The sequence below is a fragment of the Suricata suricatta genome, chromosome 9, assembly GCF_006229205.1.
Source record: "Suricata suricatta isolate VVHF042 chromosome 9, meerkat_22Aug2017_6uvM2_HiC, whole genome shotgun sequence".
Taxonomy (NCBI): Eukaryota; Metazoa; Chordata; class Mammalia; order Carnivora; family Herpestidae; genus Suricata; species Suricata suricatta.
This window is the reverse complement of record NC_043708.1, coordinates 102684234-102705884: the sequence shown is the minus strand read 5'-3', so window position 1 is coordinate 102705884 and position 21651 is coordinate 102684234. Positions and strand designations below refer to the sequence as shown.

The window sequence follows — 21651 nt, the reverse complement described above, 5'->3', positions numbered from 1 at the left end:
GTGAAAGAAGCCAGTCACAAAGGACCATATATTGTGTATGTTTGTATGAAATGTCCAGAGTAGGCAAATCCATAGAGACAGGGAACACAGAAGTGGTTGCCTAGGGCTAGGGGTTAGGGGAACATGAAGAGTGACTGCTAAGGGGCATAGTGTTTCTTTTTGGGCTGATGAAAATGTTTTAGAATTGATTATGGTAATGATTGCACAACGCTGTAAGTATATTAAGAACTGCCAAGTTGCCCAGGTAATGGTTAAGTTGTATGGTATATTACATTTTGATAAAGCTGTCATGTTTTTTAATGTTTACTTGTTTTTGAGAGAGAGGGAGAGATGGAGAGAGCGAGCGAGCAAGCGTGAGTGGAGGAGGTAGAGAGAGAGACGGGGACAGGAACAGAAGTGGGCTGACATCAGAGAGCCTGATGTGGGACTTGAACTCAGCCACCCAGGTGCCCAGTAAAGCTGTCATTTAAAACAAAAGTAGCTGAAAGGACTCAATGAGTTCGTAATAAGGGAAGCGTGCAGTTGTGTTCAAATGATCCTATTGTTACACGCAGAGCCAAAGTGGAAGGTGAAGAGTGAGATAAAGAATAAAGCAAGCCTGCTGTTTAAGTTTGATGGGTTAGTTCTGACTCCATGGAGTCTGCTTGGGATTCTCTCTCTCTCTCTCTCTCTCTCTCTCTCTGTTCTCCCCTGCTTGTGCTATTTCTTCCTCTCTTTCTCTCTCAAAATAGATACATTTTTTGAAAAGAAGAAGGGAGGAAGTTTGAAGGGTCCTGTGCACCTGTCCTGGCCTGCGTGTGGTGGAGGGAGTCTGGACACAGCATCCCAGCCTGAAAGCTCTGCTCTCCCAGGAGAAGGGCTGAGATAGGAGGAGTTTGCTGCCACCCTGTGGAATTAGCAGCGATTACAATTATGGGGACTTGGGTCTGATAGAAGCGAGCGCTCCAGTGTGCTCAGCCCCAGACAAGAGAGAAAGAGACCAGGCCTTCAGTGAACTGACTATACAGGCTTGAAGAAAAATAATCACAATCTTTCCAAACACTTGGATGTAACAGCAACAAACTGTGGAACATAAGAAAATGCAATTCAGGGGCCCCTGGCTGGCTCAGTTGAAAGAGCATGCAACTCTTCTTGATCTAGCAGTCGTGAGTTCAAGTCCCACAGTGGGTGCAGAGACTACTTAAAAAGAAAACACAATTTCACAGAAGTCCAGGATTCAGGAAGGCTTCAGAGAGGAACGGTAAGGGAGGCAAGGGCTCTGAGGCTGAAGGCACAGCAGGAGGAAAGGCAAAGAAGTGTAAAGGGACACAGCGTGACGCTTGAGCAGCCAGGAAGCCATGGTCTGCGGCACGGAGCCTCTGGGGAGTCCTGAGTGCCCTCATGATAATGATAATATCTCCGTTAATACTTCTTGTGGCATTTTGTGGGATGCCTCCCCATCATCTCATCTGAGTCTTCTCAGAGCCTCACGGGGGCGCGGGGCTGAACTTGCTGTCATCCTTTCATTTCACAGAAGTGGAAACTGAGGCCCAGAGAAGTGAGGCGGTAGAGCTGGGGCCCGAACATGGGCCTCCCTGTCTGCTGACTTGCTGACTTGTTACCTGTGTACTGAGGGGAAAGGGGCAGGGGAGCTTGGGGGCAGGGAGGAGAGGGAATGGTCTAAACGGGCTGAGAGGATGATTTTTTTTTTTTTTTAATATTAAGGAGAGACCCAGGAATGTCAGACTCCAGAGTAGGATGGTTGAGAAAGTTGGGCATCAGGTTCGACCAGGAACCTTCCATAGCTTCCCATTGCTTCCAGAGCAGTCCAACAGCATTGACCTGGCATTGGAGGGAGCCTCACAAGAGGCAGTGTAATCCAGTGGCTAAGAGCACGGGCTTGGGTTTGTAATCCCCACTCAGCCACTGTCCGGCTCTGTGACCCAGTGAACATCCCTTAACATCCAGTACCATTTCCTCCCCTATAAACTATGGATAAGGATAGCACCCACCTCACAGGTTGTGAGCAGTAAACAAGTAAGGTATATAAGGCACTCAGGACCATGCTTGCTGCTATTATTATTATTATTATTATTATTATTATTATTATTATTATTTATTATTATTATTCAGAACAGAACCAATTCTTGGCTCCTATCACTGACTCCAGTCCTTCAAGTGGGGCTCCTCCCGGCCTCTCTAGTACATGCCATGCACAAAGGTGCCTCCAAGACTTTCTGCAAGATGTTTCCGCACCCTGGAATGAGACCACGCCACTGGTCCCTTTTTCGGAGATCCTTTCAAACACTGCTCCTCCCGATATCTTCCCTGATCCGCTCCAGTAGAACCACTTCTGCCTTTGCCCCTCCTCTGCACCTTGCTTAGCCCTCTCATACAGAGCTACTTCCTTCTGCAGCAAACATGCACAAGATGTCCGTCAGTCCTGCCTGGAGAACTTAGGAAGTGAATTTCCTAAGGACGAGCATGGTGTCTTAGATCTCTTTGTGATCCAGGGAGAGCTGACATGGAGGAGCACTAAACACTCAATAAAGGCATGTGGAAAGAAAGCCAGAAAGCAGGAAAGACAGAGGGAGGGAGGGAAAAAGGAAGTGGGGGGAGAAAGGAGAGAGAGGGAGAGGTGAACTGGAGATGAAGCCAAGAAGGATGTCAAGAGAAACCAACCCTGGCTGCGTTTACCAAAGACTTTGGGAAAGAGACTGGAGATTCTGGGTGATCTGCCGCTCAGGTTCCTGGGCTCTTATTTTCATTCCTTAAGCCACGGCATTGAAAAGGCTTTGAAAATCTCACAGTGGTTCTGAAGCTCCATTTTCTCATCCGTGACAGAGATAATAATGGTACTTAATCTAATTGGGCTGTGGGGAACATCAAATGAGAAAATAACTAGAAAATCCCAGGCACCTGGACCATAGTAAGTACTCAATAAACGTTATGCATTAGGATGGTGATGGTTTGGTGGTTCTAAGAATTCCAGACATGTCCCAATAAAAGACTGCTCACTGCTGGGGAGGGGAGGTACTTCCTCAGCTTGGAGAGATGCCTTTTGTCCTAGAGCCCTGCCTAGTGGTCACATAGAGGTCACTCAGTGTTTTCTCTGGGGCCTTCCCACCCGCCCCTGCAACAAGATACACAATAAAGCCTCCTGATTGCTTGATTGAAGGAAGTGGATACACAATTAATTTCAATTTTAGGCCTAACCCTCCCAGCCTTTCAAAAAGAATTGCACACCCTATTCCAATTTACACACTGAAACAATATGGAATTTTCCAGCGGGTTCTGAAGCCTTTGAAGTGACCAGACCAGACTATTGATTTATTTCCAACTAACCTCTCTCTTTGAACCCAGAAGGGTCAAGGTTAATTATACAATAAAACACCCTGTGCCCAGCTGCCCCCTCTGAGGGTGCAGGGAGCCCCCAGACCTTTCCAAGCCAGCAAGAGGCGGATCATATTTCTGATTCCTTCTCTGCATTCATTTCCTTCATCAGGACCCATTAAGGAGAGGAAAAAAACCTCAACCCCCTCATTTCCTCCCTGAGAGATAAATTTTAATTTGCTGGAAACCAACAAAGGGGATCTAAACCATGTTTCCAGGCTGCACCCTGCGGTTGAAAACTCTGGCTGGGTGCACAGCACATATTCTGGGCCTGGCTGGGAAATGGGGGGGGGTGGACTCGGTGGCAGAGGGACACAAAGGGGTACACATACACCCCATCTGCTTCTCCCACACAGGGGGAAGGGAGCCCCTGGAGGGACTAACTCTGGCTGGTTCCAGCGCGACCAGGTGGCTGACACGGGTTAACCCACTGGCCGAGGCTTCTCCTGGGTGACTCGATTGGCCCTCAACAGCCTCACCAGGTGGACGCCATCTAATCCCTGCTTCCCGTCACTGAAACAGGCTCGGGTTGGTAACACAGCTGGTTCCAGTTATCACAGGCAGGCAATGACAGGGCTAAGATGGGAACCCAAACGTTTGTTCTCCTTGTAAAATAATGGGTTCTATTGCCCTGCATCTTGCCACCCCAGGGAAGCAACATCGTGTTAAAATCCTTTTCATTGCCATCATTAAAAGACAAAGAAAAGAAAGAAGATTCAAAGCTGTTATCTATCGTATAGTCCTTTATCCAGTGTCCTCAATTATCCCAACAGGAGCCACCTTGCTGTCTTCTCCAGATCTAGGATCCAACCAAGGCTCATGCAGTCTCTTGGCTGTTATGTCTCTTTACTGGCGTTGTTCCAGAACAGACCCAGCCTTCTCTGTCTTTCCTGACACTGACATTTCTGAAGGGACAAGGTCAGTTGTCCTGCAGAGTGACCCACGGTGTGGATTTGTCTCATGTTCCCTCCCGACTAGAGAGTCAGATAATATTTTTGCCACAAGCAATTTGCATGAGATGCTGTATTCATTTTAGGGCATCACGTCTGGAGTCCCATGATGCCAACTGTTTGTGGTGAGGGACCTAGACTGATGTTTGTTCTTGGCCTTCTAGCGGCTTCTCAGCGTGGGGGCACCTTTAGCATTTGGCCACAAAGGAGCATGCTCCCTGGGACTCTTCCAGCCCCCAAACAACCACCCAGAACCTTGGGAGGAAGTCCACCAAACAGCCCTGGACGCTTTTTCCTGAGACAAATGTTCTCCCTTGAACATTCTTGTGTTCATGTCAAGGCTCAACACCCAGGTCTGAACCCCCATGAGGGCTTCCTAAGTCTCAGAATCCTGCTCCCTCCTCTGCTTCCACAACCCTCTGCTTCTGCCTCATTGTATGATTTATCTCAAGGTAGTAAAGGTCACCGTGGAGCTCTTACTGCTGCCCCGATGTCCAGGGCCCACCACAGAAGGTTCTCCATAAATATTTGTCAAATAAGCTATAATTCAAATAACACCAGTCTGCCTTGGGGGAGACCTCAGTTTTACATTTGAAAGAAAAGCCCACCATCCAGTAACAAATTGAAAAGCTAGTTAAGTCTTTGCTGAATAGCCTGGAAGAGGTAGCAGAGGATGAATTAGACTGCAGGTCACATACCACGGTCCTAAACATCCTCCTCACCAATCTTTCTCCCTATCATCTCATGGCTCCTCCTTGGCCTCCAAACCTCTTTGCTTTCTCTCCTTCTTGCCCAAATCCCTCCTCTTTCAGGATCAACTTCATTCACCTTCAAGTATAAGCAAAGTATATTAATTTAGGTCAAACAAGCAATACACAGAAGCATTCTTTGTTTATTTTCAAAGTTTGAGAGAGAGAGAGAGAGACAGACAGAGAGAGAGAGAGAGCACATGCACACATGAGCAGGGGAGGGGCAGAGATAGAGGGAGAGAGAGAATCCTAAGCAGGCTCCATCCTGTCATCACAAAGCCGGACACGGGGCTTGATATCACAAACCGTGAGACCATGATCTGAGCTGAGATCAAGAGTCAGACATTCAAGACTTAAGTCAAGACTTAACTAGCTTTTCAATTTGTTACTGGATGAGGGCTTTTCTTTCAAATGTGTCCCATCTAGCTGGGTCAGTCGACGCGGGTTCCTGAGAGAGGGAGTGAGAGTAGGGTAGGGCAGGAGACACAGAGAGTGGAGGCAAGGCAAGCTTTCCAATCAAGCCACTCTCTTTATTGAGAGACCACGAATGTCTTGTATAGGGTAGAAGGCGGGCAGTTGACGTGAGTTAGTTGCTAGGAAACAAGGGCGGGGACTGCAGCGTCAGCACACCCCCGAGAGGCTAACAAGGCAGCCTTGGGAGGTAAACAAGAAGGCCTCAGCTGAAGGTGATAATGCAGCTCAGCTGTGCAGGTGGCTGATCTTGCAGGTCAAGGCATGTGTCCTTTTCTTCTGGCAGCTCCCTACACAAATGTAAAGAGCTTTTCAAATGAGAACCTGAGCTTTTCCTTGTTTAGAGAAAAAAAAAATGTATAAGTTACCTCTCAACCATTCCAAGCCCGGTTCCCTCCTCGGGATAATACCATTATTAGCTTTGGGTATCCTTCTAGGCCTTTCTCAGTGTAATACAGACTTATATATATGGACATGCTAAATAATGTTTCCAGTTTCCAGTCTTCAACGAACATCCTTGCACTGTCTCCCTGCACTCAGCAGCATGTGTTTCTGTACAGCAGAAATGAGAAGATTTGTCGGGTCTGGGGCACGGGCATTGTGAGTCTCATCCAGCCCACCCAATGATTCCCTGCACCCCAAGACACTGTGCATCCTGACTCTCCACCAGCAGTCTAAGATAGGACCAGGGCTGTTTTTCCTTCCTTCTCTCCCAAGGCTGCTATGAGGACCCTGGTGCAAGGATGGTTTAACTTCTCTAAATCAACCAGTGTGATCCACGACTTTGACAAAACGAAGGATAAAAATCATAGGGTCATCTCAACAGATGCAGAAGAAAAGCATTTGACAAAATTCAACATCCATTTATGATAAAAGACTCTTGGGGCACCTGGGTGCTCGGTTGAGCAACCAACTCCAGCTCAGGTCATGATCTCATGGTTCATGGGTTCAAGTCCCATGTCAGGCTCTGTGCTGATAGTGCGGAGGCTGCTTCAGATTCTCTTTCTCCCTCTCTCTGCCCCTCCCCTGCTTATTTTCTCTCTCTCTCCCTCTTTCTCTCTCACAAAAAAATAAACATTAAAATAATAAATAAATAAAACTCTCAACAAAGCAGGTATAGAAGGAATGTACCTAAACATAATAAGGGCCACATATGACAAACCAATAGCTAACATCATACTCAATGGTGAAAAGCTGAAATCTTTTTCTCTAAGATCAGGAACAAGACAAGGATGCCCACTTTTGCCTCTTTTATTCAATATAGTATTAAAACTCCTAGTCATAGCAATTTGGCAAGAAAAATATATAAAAGGCATCCAAATTGGAAAAGAGGAAATAAAACTGTCACTATTTGTAGATGACATAATATTATATATAGAAACCCCAAAAGACTCCACTAAAAAACTGTTTGAACGAATAAATGAATCCAGGGGCACCCAAGGAGCTCAGTCGGTTAAGCATCTTACTTCAGCTCAGGTCATGATCCCACAATTTGTGAGCTCGAGCCTGGCAATGGGCTCTGTGCTGACAGTGCCAAGCCTGCCTGGGACTTGCTCTTTCTTCCTCTCTCTTTGCCCCTCCCCCACAGGCGTGTGTGTGCGTGTGTGTGTGTGTGTGTGTGTGTGTGTGTGTGTGTGAGAGCATGCACACACGCACGGACATACATGCACACTCACACACTCAAATAAACATTTAAAAAAAGAACAAATAATGAATTTGGTTGGAGGATACAAAATCAAAATGCAGAAATTGAGACATTTCTATACAGTAAAAATGAATTATTAAAAGAGAAATTAGAAAAATAAGAAAACAATCCCATTTACAATTATATCAAAAAGAATAAAATATCTAGGAGTAAATTTAAGCAAAGATCTGTACTCTGAAAACTATAAGACATCGATGAAAGAAACTGAAGAAGACACAAATAAATGGAAAAATATTCTGTGTTCATGGGTCAGAAGAATATTGTTAAAATGTCTCTACTACTCTAAGCAACCTACAGATTCAATGCAATCCCTGTCAAAATTCCAAGGGAATTTTTCACAGAACTAATAATTCTAAAATTTTTCTGGAACTACAAAAGATCCTGAATGGCCGAAGCAATCTTGAGAAAGAACAACAAAGCTGGAGGTTCGGAAATAATATTCCCTAATTTCAAACTATACTCTAGAGCTATAGTAACCCAAACAGTATGGTTTAGCATGAGAATTCATGGAACAGAATTGAGAGCCCATAATCAAACCCACACATATATGGACAATTAGTTTATGACAAAGAAGCCAAAAACATACAATGGAGAAAAGACAGTCTCCTCAACAAGTGTGTTGGGAAAACTGAGCAGCCACATGCAAAAGAATGAAAGAAGTTCATTATTTTAGAACATAGACAATAATTGACCCAAAATGGATTAAAGATTTGAATGTAAGACCTAAATCCATAAAATTCCTCAAAGAAAACATAGGTGGTAAGCTCCTTGACATTGGCTTTAGTGACTTTTTTTGTGGATCTGACTCCGAAGGCAAGGGAAACAAAGCCAGAATGGGACTAAATCAAATAAAAAGCTTCCACAAAGCAAAAGAAACCATCATCACAATGAAAAGACAACATACTGAATAGGACAAGATTTTTTTCAAATCTTATCTGACAAGAACTCATATAACATTTAAAATATTTAAAGAACTCACATAACTGAATAAAAAAAACAAGTAACCCAATTAAAAAAAAAGTCAGGAGGGGGGTGCCTGGGTAGCTCAGTGGGTTAAATGTCTGACTCTTGGTTTCGGCTCAGGTCATGATCTCACAGTTCATGAGTTCAAGCCCCGAATTAAGTTCTGCACCAAAAAACACAGAGCCTGCTTAGGATTCTCTCTTTCTCCCTCTTCTCTCTGCCCCTCCCCCACTTACTCGTCTCTGTTTCTCTCAAAAAATAAATTAACTTAAAAAAACAAACAAAAGAGAGGCATCTGAGTGGCTCAGTTGGTTAAGCGTTTGACTTCAGCTCAGGTCATGATCTCACGGTTCGTGGGTTCAAGCCCAGCTTCAGACTTTGTGTTGACAGCCTGGAGCCTGGAGCCTGCTCTGGATTCTGTCTCCCTCTCTCTCTGCAACACCCTCCCCTCCCTTGCTCATGTGTGCGTGCGCTTGCTCTCTCGCTCTCTCATAAATAAACATAAAAAAAAAGGGCAAAGACCTGAATAGACATTTCTCCAAAGAAGATATATAGATGGCCAAAAGGCACCTCAAAAGGTACTCAACATCACTAATTTATTAGGGAAATTATCAGGGAATTCAAAACCATTAAGAAACATCACCTCGCACTGGTTAGAATGGGTGTTATCAAGAAGAGAAGAAACAAGTTGGTGTGGAAGAGGATATAGAGGAAACAGAACCCTCATACACTGTTGGTGGGAATGTGAACTGATGTAGCCACTATGGAGAACAGGGTGGAGACTCCTTAAAAACAAAACAAAACAACAGGACTAGCACTACCATATGATCCAGCTTTCTTATTTCTGGGTATTTATTCAAAGAAAATGAAAACTCTAACTCAAAAAACTATCTGAGCCCCATGTACACTGCAGCATTATTTACACCAAAAAAAGGGAAACCTAAATGGCCATCTTCAGATGAACAAAGAAGATGTGCTGTATATATACATATATTCATACATACAATGGAATATTAACCAGCTATAAAAAAGAATGCAATCTTGCCATTTGTGACAACATGGATGGACCTTAAAGGTATTATTCTAAGTGAAATAAGTCAGATGGACAAAGACAAACTGTATAATTTCATTCATATGTGAAATCTAAAAACAAACAAACAGAAACTCATAGGTACAGAGAACAGATGGGTTGTTACCAGAGGGGAAAGGGGTGGAGGGGCAGGGGGGAGTACGGGGAGCAAAATGGATGAAAAGACTCAATTGTATGTGTAAGGACAAAGTCTGAACCTAAGACCACCTTGCGGTATCCAATCAGGAAAGGCCAGCTACCTCTCCCCACATTCCTAAAGGTGAGGTCTACAGATAGAAACTTTAGATAGGACCCTGTTACCTAATGTTAAAGTTAACCTGATAGTCACCTGAATTCGCCCTGTAATTGGTTGATTTTAAAGGTACTCTAAATGTTGTAATTGGATCCCGCCAAAAGTAACAAACACCCTGGACAACGTGTATGGTTAGAGTTACTGCAAATGCTGTTATACAATAATGATTGGATGTCACAAGTTCTTGTAACTCCCCCTTCCTAAGCCCCATAAAAACCCTACTCAGCCCTTGTTCGGGGCTCTCAGCACAGGTCCACTGCATTGGTGAGGGCTGTGAGACCGAACTTAGGCCCGGCGAGCCTAAGCTGTAATAAACCTGCCCTTTGCTTTTACATGCATGACTCGGTCTCCCTGGTGGTCTCTGGTTTTTGGGGGTGATATTGAAATCTTGGGCATTACAGTATACTGATAATGGTAAGTAGACTTTTAGTGGTGATTACTTTGTAGCACATACAAATGTCAAGTTATAGGGGCACCTGGGTGTCTCAGTAGATTAAGTGTCTGACTCTTGAGTTCAGCTCAGGACATGATCTCACAGTGGTGAGATCAAGCTCCACATTGGGCTCCACACTGGGACTGGAGCCTGCTTAAGATTTTCTCTCTCTCCCTCTCCCTCTTTCTCCCTCCCACCAATCAAAAAGTAAAATTATAATGTTGTATACCTGAAACATACAATATTATATACCAACATTACCACAATTTAAAAAGAAAAGAGATCCTAGGAGCTTTTCCCATTGGTAAACACCTAGTTCAATCCCAACAAGTCCCATCCATTGATTTTATCTGATTTAGAAATAATTTAATGTCTAGATATTCTTGTTTTCAGGTTAGAATTACCATATGGTTAAAAAACAAAATTCAACTGAGCACATTCTATTTTGTTTTAAGTAATCTCTACACCCAAGATGGGATCTAACTCGTGATCCCGAGATCAAGAGTCACATGCTCTTCCAACTGAGCCAGCCTGGCACCCATAACTGAGAACATTCTCAAGCTCTTAATGTTTTCTTTTCTTCCTCTCTCTCTCCCTCCCGTTCTTGTTTCTTAAGTAATCTCTATGACTGACAGGAGGCTTGAATTCACTACCCCCAAATCAAGAGCTGTATGCTGTACTGACTGAACCAGCCAGGTGTCCCTCTTATGGACTCTCTTCAGTGATTTATGAACCAAACAGAAACTAATCTAGCACACAGAAAGGAGCTCTGAGGAGCCGTACAAAATGAAGGACTTTTATAGGGAGAAGAAAGTGGGAACAAAGAAGTTAAACTACCAAAATTTGGATTGGTTGTGGCAAAGTCCCTGTCCTTTAGGAGATATCTGGGGTCCATCAAGCAGATTACCTCACTGGTGCTGATCTGGTCATTTCTGATTGATCGGTTCAAGACTGCATTTCTAGGAGAGCCAAAATTAGAAGTCAAGTCTCGGTTTGGTAACATGGGGCTTGACATAAATGACTCCATTATGGGCCTGTTGTCTTCTTTTTAACACTTGACCTGACCTTTTTCTTATTTTCCTGTGTTGTTCTTTTTCCCCTGGTCCCTGTCTACCAGCTCCTCTGACTCTGCAGTTCTCTTTGGCCAGGCTGGACAGCACCCCTGCAGCCAGAGCGGGAGTAAACCTGCCTGTTTCTGAGCCAAATCCTCACTCAAGTCCCTGCCCTTTGCCTCTGCCCAAAGCCACACAGGCCTCAGGGAGCATGCATCACCCGAATCTTGCAGATTTTGTGCCCCGGGGATGTATTACCTATTCAAGAACGTTAACTAAAGGTTTAAAAAAATTAAATCACAAGGAAACAAGTAATGAAGCTAAAACAGAAGCATACTGATACTTCACATTTGGGAAATTTTTAAATTAAAAATAAAACAGTATTTAAAAATTAAACTGAAGATAAAACACTTTTGGGGTGCCTGGGTGGCTGAGTCAGATGAGTGTCCTCCTCTTGATCTTGGCTCAGGTCACTATCTCACGGTTCGTGAGCCACCAGGCGCCCCTGTCTTTCAACTGTAATGTGGACATGTCATCCTTGTGATGAGGCACATGTGTTTGTTTTCCAAAGCACCATTCTTATTCCATTATTTCACTTGAAACTCTTGATGACCCTTTGAGGGAAAGGAAGGCCCAGCTTAGAGAAGGGAAAACTGAGGCTGAGAGAGATCACCCAGGGTCACAGCATAACAGGGACAGATTTCACCTCAAGAGAAAATCAGATGGAAAAGAAATGGCATGTTCACAATTTAATGTTCTGACCAGGCCCTACAGTGTCATTCCAACTCCTTTTTAATCACCATGTAAAAAGAAAAGCTCCCCCCAGGCCTGTCCTCCCTGGTTTAGGGTTATTCATCTCCCCTCTCCTACCAGCCTCCCTCCTTCCTTTGTGTCTTTGTGTCACGTCTAGTTAGGTAACAATTTATCCTTTCAAGAAACATCTCCTGAGCCCAGGGGGTGCAGGGTAAATGAGGGGATACAGATGTGAATGGTGGGCCAGTATGGAGTCAGCTCCCATCACCTGCTTGCTGTCTGTCCAGTAGCTCCACCCTTCCCATTTTCTCTCTCTCCTTCTGTCAGCAATGAGAGTCCCCTTTTTTTCTGGGCTTCATTACCCTGTGGCTGATGCTGAAGAAAATATAGATTCTTGAGATGTTAGCAAATGGGGACCAGCAGCGGAGACCCAAAGCAGCACATTTACAGAGCAAAGTCTGCATCCCGTGCCTGAGTTTTGCTCTTGAAAAGCAGGCTGCAGATCAGCGGGCTCAACCCCACCCAGAGAGGCCGACACACGGGCCGGCAGGATGCTCCACACCCAGCCTCACAGACAGAGCCCAAGAAATAGCGGCTGGTGAGCTAGGGCAGAGAAGAGGGCAGGTCTGCAAACGTGGTGGTGCTGTGTAGCATGCAGCACTTGGGATGAGTGTGTGTGTGCGTGCACATGTGTGCATGCCCGTGTGCGCATGCATTTATAGAAGAATGGGCACATGCACATTTGTGTGTATTTATATGCATGAGTATGCACTGTAAGTACAAGTGTGCATGTGAATGAGCGTGCACCAGCATGTCCAACCTGGCCATCTTGGCATGACCATACAGTCCTGCTTTGGCCCTTCAGGGTCTTTTATCTCCACAGCGGGCCTGTCTCTGACTGGGCCAGTGGGACCAGCTGTGTAGCCAAGGCAGGGGCTGTTACTATCACAGCCAGTGCTGTCTGTTTCCATCACACTCTCATCTCCACACTCCTGAGTCCAGGGTTTAGCATCATGAAAGGTAAGAGCCTGGAGGGAAATCTGGAGATTATCTAACTCAGATCCTCCCCAAACAGACGGGGAAATCAAGTCCTGGAGAGGATCCTGGAGGAAGTCACACGGCTGGGCTGGGACAAGAGCCCACATGTCCCCACCCAGTTTCACCCTCTTGCCACAACTGTACTTCCTGGATTTTTGTCTGTCCCATACTGTGCATATTAGAGGTCAATGGTTCCCGGGATGGCCCTGAGGACACAGCAAGGAGAAGGTGGTCTCGGAGTTGGGAGCTGCTTCAACGTGTCTGAAAGAGGTCTTCAACTACGTCCATTTTGACCTCAGTCTGAACTTTCTAATTGATTAAATTCTTTCCAGCTTATCTCTTAACTCAGGAAGAAGACCCTGTGGACAAAGCATCCCTTAATGGGAACTAAAACTATCCCCTCAAGCAATAGGGACTGCTGACACCTGACTCTTGACTGACCCCAAAACAATGATGGACCTGACCTGTACTGCCCACCTGTACCTACCAATCTTAGTCCCACATTTTCCTTATGTAAACCTACAAGCACCTTGAGGACACTAGTCCACTGTCTTCCTTGTGTTGGCCTCACTGAAATAAATTCTTTTCTTGTTTTACCTCCACTCATCTTTCTGCCTCTGTATTTTATCAGCAGCATGTGGCTGAGCCTAGTCTGTTTGGACCCCCAGAGCCAAGTGTTCTTGCACCCTTGGGCCCCGGTTACATGTCCATAGCTGTGCCCTTCCCTATGGTCCTCCCCAGCTTGAGCTGGCATTAGACTCTGTTAGACTCTCTGGGAGAGCACTCTTGTGGGGAGCTGCCAGAAGAAAAGGCACGTGCCTCGACCTGCAAGATCAGCCACCCGCACAGCAGAGCTGCATTATCACTCCCAGCCCAGCAGAGCTGCATTATCACTTCCAGCCCAGGGCCTGTAGGCTGGGCCCTCTTCTTGGTTTCCCAGGTGTTGTGCTTTTAGTTTCTCTCTTATCCTTGCCCTTGTTTCTCAGCAACTGACTTACGTCAGCTGCCCGCCTTCTACCCTTTATAAGACGTGCGTGGTCTCTCAATAAATGAGGCTTGATCAGAGACTTGTCTTGCCTCCATTCTCTGTGTCCCCTGCCCCCCAATTCTCACTCCCTCCCTCAGGACCTGTGTTGACCGACCTGCCGGACGGCTCACACTCTATTCTTCTTATACTGATCAGAACTCTGGCTGGTGGTCAAATATGCTTTTGATTAATTATAAATGGAAATTAAAATTTTTTACTTTATAAATGCAGGGGGCAAAACTTTCAATATGTGGGTTTCATGAGAAAAAAATATTAAATTGTGTCTTTGAGAAAAGTTTTGAAAATGTTTGTGGAAATGAATGAATGAAGGATGACAGAGTAACAGGAGCCTTAGGAGACTGAACATGAGTGCTTTCTGGTCTCTTCATCAAGAGACAATGTCAGAGGGACGCCTGAGTGGCTCAGTCGGTTAAGCCTCCGACTTCAGCTCAGGTCAGATCTCACATTCGAGGGTTCGAGCCCTGCGTCAGGCTCTGTGCTGACAGCTAGCTCAGAGCCTGAAGCCTGTTTCGGATTCTGTATCTCCCTCTCTCCCTGACCCTCCCCCTCTCATGCTCTCCCTCTGTATCAAAAATAAATAAAACATTTAAAAAAAAAAAAAAAGAGAGAGACAATGTCAGAGAGGGGGGATGATGCCAGCAGAGTAGGAGGACCCTAGGCTTGCCTTGTCCCATGAACACAGCTAGGTAACTAACAAATCATCCTAAATAGCCCAGAAATCAACCTGAAGATTGACAAAACAAACTCCACAACTAAAAGGAGAGTAGAGACAACACTGAAGAAGGTAGAAAGTGTGGAGATGTGGTTTAGAGGAGAAATGGATCACAGGTGCTATAGAGGGGCAGGAGATGCGGTCTTGGAGAACGGCTGAAGAAAAGAACACACATAGGGACACACATGGAGAGCATTTCCCCATAGCGATTGGCTTAGAAAGCAAAAGAGGTTGAATTTCATGAATTATTGCAACTAGTGGAGCTTTAATTATGAAATTTGAAGTATTGGTGGGCCGGGCTGCAATGCAGAGTTATGCAGGCTGGCCCTGGAGAGAAGGCAGGCAAACAACGCAGGGGCAGATAGTGAGGAAACAGTGATCTGAAGAGCATCCGGGGCACAAAGGAAGAGATTTTTGCCTTTTTTGGAGTGTGCCCCTGAGAGACAATGTTCACAGAAAGAGCTGGAACAAAGGACCTGGAATAGTGCCATTTTCCTCCCCTGCCCCTCAGCGTAAACACAGAGCAGGAAGAAGTGCAGCATGGACACTGGCTACCTACCTTGCTTACACCGTCTCACCCCCCTGTGCTCTGGTAGAACTGTCCCCAGTGCCAGCACCGTGGGCCCCTTCCCTCGATCAGCACAAACCCCTGTCCACACTTTTCCCAACCTGAGAGTTCTGCAGGGCCTTAGTTCTGGTAGAGGTGGTGACAGGTCTCATTTTACAAGCAGGAAAGCAAGGGGATACGGAAGCATCTGCCACACAAATGGATGTCAAAAGAAAGCCAGAGTAGCAATGCTCACAGGGGACAAAACAGACTTTATTTTTTTAAATATTTATTTTGAGAGAGAGAGAGAGAGAAAGCATGAGATGGTGAAGAGGCAAAGAGAGAGGAGAGAGAGAATCTCAAACAGGCTCTGTGCTGTCAGCACAAAGCTGAAATAGGGCTCAATCTCATGGACTGTGAGATGATGATCCAAGCCGGTATCAAAAGTCAGATGCCTCGCTGACTGAGCCACCCAGGCACCCCATATATCAGACAAAATAGACTTTAAAACAAAGACTATAATAAGAGATAAAAAAGGACACTACATAATAATAAAGGGGACAATCCGACAAGACTATATAACAACTGTAAATATTTATGGACCCAACATTAGAGCACTCAAATATATAAAATAATAGCAAACATAAAGGAACTAATTGATAATAATACAACAAAGGGAACTTTAACATGCCACTTACATCGAAAAACAGATCATCTAAACAGAAAGTCAACAAGGGAATGAGGGCTTTGGATGACATATTGGACCAGACAGATTTAACAGACATACTCAGAACATTCCATCCTACAACAGCAGAACACATATTCTTTTCAAGCACACATGGAACATTCTCCAGAATAGATCACACATTAGATCATAAAACAGGCCTCAATGAATTCAAGAAAACCAAAGCCATACCATGCACCTTTCGTGACCACAACACTATGAAACTAGAAGTCAATCACAAGAAAAAAATCTGGAAAGACCACAAATATATAGAGGTTAAGTAATATGCTACTCAATGAGTGAGTCAACCAGGAACTAAAAGAAGAAAAAAACAAACATGGAAACAAATGAAAATACAACAAGCCAAAACCTTTGGTATGCAGCAAAAGTGGTTCTAAGAGGGAAGTGTATGTAGTACAGGCCTATCTCAAGAAGCAAGAAAAATCTCAAGTAAACAGCCTAACCTTATGCCTACAGTAGGTGGGAAAAAAACAAAGCCTAATGCCAACAGAAGGAGGGAAATAAAGATTAGAGCAGAACGGGTGTGAAGGTGGCTCAGTTGGTTAAGTATCTGACTCTTGATTTTAGCTTAAGTCATGATCTCACAGTTCATGATAATGAGCCTCAGCCTGCTTGGGATTCTCTCTCTCTCAAAAAGTAAATAATTTTTTTAATCTAAAAAAAATGATTAGAGCAGAAATAAATGATATAGAAACCAGAAAAACATTAGAACAGGGGAGCCTTGGCTGGCTCAGTTGGTAGACCATGTCACTCTTGATCTTGGGGTCACAGGTTTGAGCCCCATGTTGGGCACAGAGGTTACATAAAAAATAAATAAATAGGGGTGCCTGGGTGGCCTCCAACTTTGGCTCTGGTCACAATTTCATGGTGAGTTCAAGCCCTGCATCAGGCTCACTGTTGTCAGCACAGAGCCTGCTTCAGATCATCTGTCTCCCTCCCTCTCTGCACTTCCCGTGATCTTTCTCTATCTCAAAAATAAACATTAAAATAAATAAACAAATAAACAAACGGATCAATGAAACCAGAAGCTGGTTTTTTGGAAAAGTTAATAAAATTCATAAACATGTCAGATTTATCAAAAAGAGAAAGGACCCAAATAAATCACTAATGAGAGGAAAAAGAGCAACCAGCACCACAGAAATATAAACAATTAAAAGAGATTATTATGAAAAACTATATGTCAACGAAGTGGACAACCTAGAGGAAAGTGATGAATTCTTAAAACCATATAAATTACCAAAACTAAAACAGAGAAAAACAGAAAATTTGAACAGACCATAATCAGCAAAGAGATTGAATCAGTAATGGAAAAAAAAAAAAACCTCCCAGCAAAAGTCCAGGACCATGGAGCACCTGGTTGGCTCAGTCAGTAGAGCATGAAATTCTTGATCTTGGGGTTGTAAGTTTGAGTTCCATGTTGGATATAGAGATTACTTAAAAATACAATATTTTTTAAATAAATAAATAAAATTAAGAACAAATTTGAGGCATCTGGATGGCTCAGGTGGAAGAGCATATAACTCGATCTGAGTCAAGAGATTATTTAAGTAAATAAACAAAAAAAAAATTCCAGGGGTACCTGGGTGGCTCAGTCAGTTGAGCATCTGACTTCACCTCAGGTTGTGATCTTGCAGTTTGTGAGTTTGAGCCCCCCCATCAGGCTTAGCTGCTGTCAGTTTGGAGGCTGCTTTAGATCTTCTGCCCCTTCTCTCTTTGTCCATCCCCCCTCCTCTTTCTCTGGGGGGGAGGGAGGAGTCCAAGACTAGTTGGCTTCACAGGCAAATTCTACCAAACATTTAAAGAGTTAATACCTATTCTCTCAAACTACTCCAAAAAATAGAAAAAGAAGGAAAGCTTCCAAATTTCTTCTATGAGGCCTTGATACCAAAACCAGAAAAAGACACCACCAAAAAAAGAGAACTACAGGCCAATATCTCTGATGAACATAGATGCAAAAATCCTCAGCAAAATACTAGCAAACTAAATCCAACGATATGTTAAAAAACTCACTGATCAAGTGGTGCATGGATGGCTCAGTTGAGTGGATGTCCAACTCTTAATTTTGGCTCAGGTCATATCCCCAGGTTGTGGGATGGAGCCCTGCATTAGGCCTGGCGCTGAGTGTGGAGTCTACTTAAGATTCTCTCTCTCCCTCTGTCCCTCCCCCTGCTACTATTCATGGTAAAAACCCTCAACAGAGTAGGTTTAGAGGGAACATACACCAAAATAATAAAGCCATTTATAAAAAATTCGTAGCTAACATCATCCTAAATGGGGAAAAATTGAGAGTTTTTCTCTATAGTCAGGAATAAGACAGGGATGTGGACTCTCACCACTTTTATTCAACATAGTACTGGAAGTCCCAGCCACAGCAATGCCACAACAAAATGAAATAAAAGGCATCCAAATGCACAAGGTATTTGCGGATAACATGATACTACATGTAGAAAACCCAAAGGTCTCCACCAAAAAACTGCTAGAACTGATAAACAAATGCAGTAAAGTTGTAGAATACAAAATCAATGTAGACTTTCTATACACCAATTTCTATATACCAACAATGAAGCAGCAGAAAGAGAAATTAAGTACTCAATCCCATTTTACAACTGCAGGAAAAGTAAGATATTTAGCCCTCCTTCACAACGTGGTACAGTTAACATCACCAAGGTGAACCTGTTGCAGCTAGAAATGCTCAAGAACCAGCTGGACCAAGGGGCACCTGGGTGGCTCAGTCGGTTAAGCATCTGACTTGATTTCAGCTCAGGTCATGTTCTCACAGTTCGTGGGTTTGAGCTCTGAATTGGGCTCTGCTTTGACAGTGCAGAGCCTGCTTGGGATTCTCCACTCCCTCTCTCTCTGCCCCTCCTCTACTCACACACTCTCTCTCTCTAATAAATAAACATTAAAAAAATTACATATTAAAAAAAAAACAACTGGAGTTGGAGTTCTTACCCACGTCCACTGCCAAGCTCAAGGTGGGACAGACCAAGTAAGTGGAAGCTGAAGACTGCTTGAACATGCTGAACAAGAACAATGAGAGGGCAGAATTACTCGTCCCACTGATGAGTCCTATGGACGTCCCTAGGAGGGACCTCATTGATGTGGGAAGACACTACTATGTAGAAAAGACAGCTGAGGATTCCAAGGACTTTTGCAAGAGAAAGATAGACTTTCTCACCAACCAAATGGAGAAAATCTAGCCAGCTCTACAGGGGAAGCGTGCCAGCATGCTTCATGCCAGAAGATTCAGCAGCTAGCTGCCAAAGCCCAAGAAGTTATTTCAGAAATGGGGCAGAGGGATCCTGCTTCAGCAGCCTGACACTTTGGGGGCATGGCTTCCTGGGGTCAGGGAAGAGAAGTGTCTTGTGTTTAATGCTAATAAATGTGCCAGCTGGGAGGGAAAAACTAATAAGTAGAAAAAAACCTAACCAAAGAGGTGAAAGATCTATACTTTGAAAACTATAAAACACTGATGAAAGAAATTGAAGACACAAATAAATGGAGAGATATTCCATGCTGCTTACGAATTAGAAGAACAAATATTATTTAAAAAAATTTTAATGTTTATTTATTTTTGAGAGACTGAGACAGAGTGAGCAGGGCAGATGGAGAGGGAGAGGGAGACACAGAATCCGAAGCAGGCTCCAGGCTCTGAGCTGTCAGCACAGAGTCTGATGTGGGGCTCGAACCTATGAGCCATGATATCATGACCTGAGCTGAAGTCGGACACTCAACCAACTGAGCCACCCAGGCACCCCAGAAGAACAAATATTATTAAATGTCGATATCACCTACAGCAGTCTATACATTTAAAGCAATCCCTATCAAAGTATCAACAGCATTTTTTTATAAAACTAGAACAAATAATCCTAAAATTTGTATGTAACCACAAGACCCCAAATAGCCAAAGCAAACTTGAAAAAGAAAAGCAAAGCTGAAGCATCACAATTCCACACTTCAAGTTATATCACAAAGCTGTAGTAATCAGAATAGTATGGTACTGGCACACAGAAAAAAAACAGACACATAGATCAATAGAACAGAATAGAAAACCCAGAAATAAACCCACAATATTATGGTCAATTAATCTTTGACAAAATAGGAAAGAATATCTAATGGGAAAAAGACTGTCTCTTTGACACATGGTGTTGAGAAAACTGGACAGCAACATATAAAAGAATGAAACTGGACCACTTTCTTATACCAGACACAAAAATAAATTCCAAATGGATGAAATGTGAGACCTGAAATCATAAAAGTCCTAGAGAAAGGCACAGGCAGTAATTTCTCTGACCTCAGCCATAGCAACTTTTTTTCTAGATAGGTCTCCTAAGGCAAGGGAAACAATAGCTAAAATAAACTCTTGGGGCTACATCAAAATAAAAAGCTGCAAGGTGAGGGGAACAAGCAACAAAACTAAAAGGCAACCTATGGGATGGGAGAATATATTTGCCAAGGACTTATCTGATAAAGGATTAGTATCCAAAATGTATAAAGAATTTATAAAACTGAACACCCCAAAAAATCAAATAATCCAATTAAAAATGGGCAGAAGACATGAACAGACATTTCTCTAAAGAAGACATCCAGATAGATGGCCAACAACCACAGGTAAAGATGCTCAACATCAGTCATCATCAGGAAAATGCAAATCAAAAGTACAGTGAGCTATCACCTCGCACCTGGAAGAATGACTAAAATCAAGAACATACACAAAAAAATAGCTGTTGGCAAGAATGTGGATTGAAAGGGGAACCCTTGTTCGCTGTTGGCAGGAATGCAAACTGGTGCAGCTGCTCAGAAAAACAGTATGGAGTTTCCTTAAAATGTTAAAAATAGAACTACCCTATGATCCAGCAATCACATTACTAGGTATTTACCCAAAGAATACAAAAATACTAATTCAAAGGGATACACGCCTGCTGATGTTTATGGCAGCCTTATTTACAATAGCCAAATTATGGAAAAAGACCAAGTAGCCACTGGACTGAAAAAGAAGATGTGATATACATACACAATGGAATATTTTTCAGCCATAAAAAAGAATGAAATCTTGCCATTTGCAATGACATGGATGGAACTAGAGTATTATGCTAACCAAAATAAGTCAGAGAAAGACAAATACCAGATGATTTCACTCATATGTGAAATTTAAGGAACAAAACAAATAAGCAAGGGAAAAAACAAGAGAGAGGCAAACCAAGAAATGGACTCTTTATTTAAAAAATTTTTTTTAATGTTTTTTATTTATTTTTGAGAGACAGAGTGAGACAGTGAGAGCAGGGGAGGGTAGAGAGGGAGACACAGAATCTGAAGCAGGCTCCAGGCTCTGAGCTAGCTGTCAGCACAGAGCCTGATGTGGGGCTTGAACCCACAGAACCATGAGATCATGACCTGAGCCCAAGCGGGCCGCTCAACCCACTGAGCTACCCAGGCACCCCCGGACTCTTTTTTTTAAATATAAGTTATTGTCAAATTGGTTTCCATACAACACCCATTGCTCATCCCAACAAGAAACAGAAACTTGGGGCGCCTGGGTGGCTCAGTCGGTTAAGCGTCCGGCTTCAGCTCAGGTCATGATCTCACGGTTCGTGGTCTCGAGCCCTGCATCAGGTTCTGTGCTGACAGCTCAGAGCCTGGAGCCTGTTTTCAGATTCTGTGTCTCTCTCTCTCTCTGACCCTCCCCTGCTCACGTTGTCCCTCTAAAAATAAATAAAAACAGTAAAAAAAA

General features: G+C 43.7%; 1 long non-coding RNA gene across 1 annotated transcript; it reads left to right on the top strand.

Moving 5' to 3' along the window:
* The first annotated feature begins 12059 nt into the window (after window positions 1-12059).
* LOC115302063 lies at window positions 12060-13470 on the top strand. The gene is made up of 2 exons (XR_003913408.1): window positions 12060-12428; window positions 12906-13470. It is a non-coding gene; the product is annotated as an uncharacterized LOC115302063 (long non-coding RNA).
* Window positions 13471-21651: the final 8181 nt, after the last annotated feature.